The sequence below is a fragment of the Elephantulus edwardii genome, unplaced genomic scaffold (assembly GCF_000299155.1).
Source record: "Elephantulus edwardii isolate Elephantulus edwardi_28Jun2011 unplaced genomic scaffold, EleEdw1.0 scaffold00110, whole genome shotgun sequence".
Lineage (NCBI taxonomy): Eukaryota > Metazoa > Chordata > Mammalia > Macroscelidea > Macroscelididae > Elephantulus > Elephantulus edwardii.
This window is the reverse complement of record NW_006399860.1, coordinates 12033557-12035917: the sequence shown is the minus strand read 5'-3', so window position 1 is coordinate 12035917 and position 2361 is coordinate 12033557. Positions and strand designations below refer to the sequence as shown.

At 43.8% G+C, this 2361-nt stretch overlaps 1 pseudogene; it reads right to left on the bottom strand.

Annotated features, from left to right (window-relative positions):
* Positions 1-455: 455 nt before the first annotated feature.
* Positions 456-956, bottom strand: LOC102867993 (annotated as a pseudogene).
* Between the last annotated feature and the right edge of the window lie 1405 nt (positions 957-2361).

The following is a 2361-nucleotide window of genomic DNA, read 5'->3' as shown; positions in this document are numbered from 1 at the left end:
GGGCATGACCAGGGTAAAAGGGGATGGGAACCAGCTGGCATGGGGAGGGGTCATCTCCACATTCGGTTTAGACACAGAACTAAACAAACAGAGTCACTATTGCTGTTAGAAATTAATAGCCTTGAAAGGGAAAGGAACGGGTAGGGAGTGGAGGTGTCATTAAAAAAAATAAAGGTACTCCTTAAACTGGGGTACCTGGGGGAACTTGGTCTATTTCAACCCAATAGGAATCACAGGACCAAAAGAGATTTGAGATGGCCAGACCATCAGGGATGGAGGGAGTAGGAAGTTCCAGAGGGTGGGGAGAATGTTTGGCAACTGGGGTGAAGGAATTGTCTTTCCCCTGCTAGAATCCCCCCAGCCTTTCCAGTCTGGCAGGAAGGGGGTAGCCTACAGCTCACCCCCATGGGAATGTTTGAGGCTGTCACATGCTCCAGGCAGGGGGCTGAAGGGGTTCACAAGCACTTGCCCTCCAGGGAGATGGCAGCACTCCCCCCCCACCCCCAGTTTTTCTGCCAGGGTGCAGTGGTCCTTGACTTCCTCATAGGAGTTTGCTTGTAATTCATGCTTGATCCCAGTCAGCTTCTTCTTGATTGCATCATAGAGCTAGCTAAGATCATTTTGCTCTTAAGGGATGCACAATCAGGGGCCCAAAAGATAAACACCACATCCTCTTTCTTGTTCTCCTTGGTCTTGTAAGTTGCATCATAGAGGTCTTAGGGGCAGTCATTGTCCGGCAGCATCTTGACAAAGGTGGGATTACAGTCGTCCAAAGTGTGGCCGACATCTCCAACTGGAATCTCCTTGCCCTCTTCCAGGATGACGTTCTTCTTGTCCTCGCTCAGTCAGAAGAGCACTGCCTTCTTGTGCTTCTTCACCTCCTATGGTGTAGATAATTTGCATACCCTCATGTCACTGAATACCTTGATGACACCATCAGAGAAAGCCACACCAAAGGCTATGTTTCCAGAAGCGAAAGGGATATAGTGAAGAGAGCGAGAGAAGACAAGAACCGCCACAGCTGCTGCCTGAATCTGACTCTCTAGCCACTGACTTTTAAGAGACAAAAATGATTGGGTAACATCTTGCTAATAAAGTACTTATAGTCCACCAAGGAGATTGGACAGTTAAATAACAATGCAAATAAAATACATTGAACTATAATGAGATTTGTCAATTTTACCATTCCGCTAAGCTTAAAATGAGTCATCGGACAAGGAAAAATGAGGGCCCTATCACCAAGAAGAAGAGGTAAGGGTGGCACATGGAATTTCAACCTGGACTTTCTGTCCTGGAAACCACCTCAACCCAAGAAACAGGGCACTATAACATTTATGATGATGACGATGAAATAACAGAGACACAACACATCAGCAGTACAGGCAGCAGAATAAGGAGATAAACAGGAGACTGGTTGAAGTGCTTCCTGGAATTGGACAGTAAGGCTTTTGAATGCATGGAGGAAGCTGAATGTGCTTTTGTTCAAGCTTATTGATGCAGTAAAATGCCTGTGGCACTTACTGAAAACTAAACAGGATGGAGGCGAGGAGAATTCAAGAAGCCTCAGGGGTCAAGAACTAGAGAAAAATCTGTCTGTAGGCCTAGCTGAGAAGAAGGTATCTTGATGGGGAAAAATATTCTAATCCTTTATGATCTTAAATTGTAGTCTGATATTTCCCTTGCTGTTGTTAGGTGTTGAAATCAACACATAGATGACCTTCCTGGGGGGTTTCAGAGGCTGTGAATTGTACTGAAGGAGATTATCAGTTTTTCATTTATAGAGCTAGTGGATCAAATCATGTGCTTTAAAGTTGTCAATACACTTTCCTATCAACAGGCCACCAGAGCTCCCTGATACTTCTTTAGGAAAGTCCATGATTGTGAGTACTATCTGTAAGTTCTGTGTGACTATTATTGCAATGCATTGTGAATCACAGTAGAGAAATATAATGCTGTGGGTGGGATGATTAGCATCAGAATAGGTGAGAAGATTAGAGAGAGGAGACTAGTCTGACCTCTGTCTTATAGGAATTAGCCTTGGGCTGGTGATGTTGATTGTTCCTTCCTCTTGAAGTTAGATTTGATGCCTCTTCATGCCATTATTACAAGAGAAAGCTACATTCAGAAGTTAAATGGCACATCTTATTTTGCTGACTTCAACTGGAGTCATTGCTACGGTGGAAGCAACAAGTAGTAAAGTGACAGTGAGAATGTTTGACGTTGGAGAGTCAAAACAAAGTTTTGAGCGTATGAAAAGGAATCCTAGATTTCAAGGCATATTTCACATGGATTTCTAAAAGTCTTGAAAAAGAATGGTATTTTCCCTGTGAGAATGAGGAACACCGTAGGTGAACAACTTCT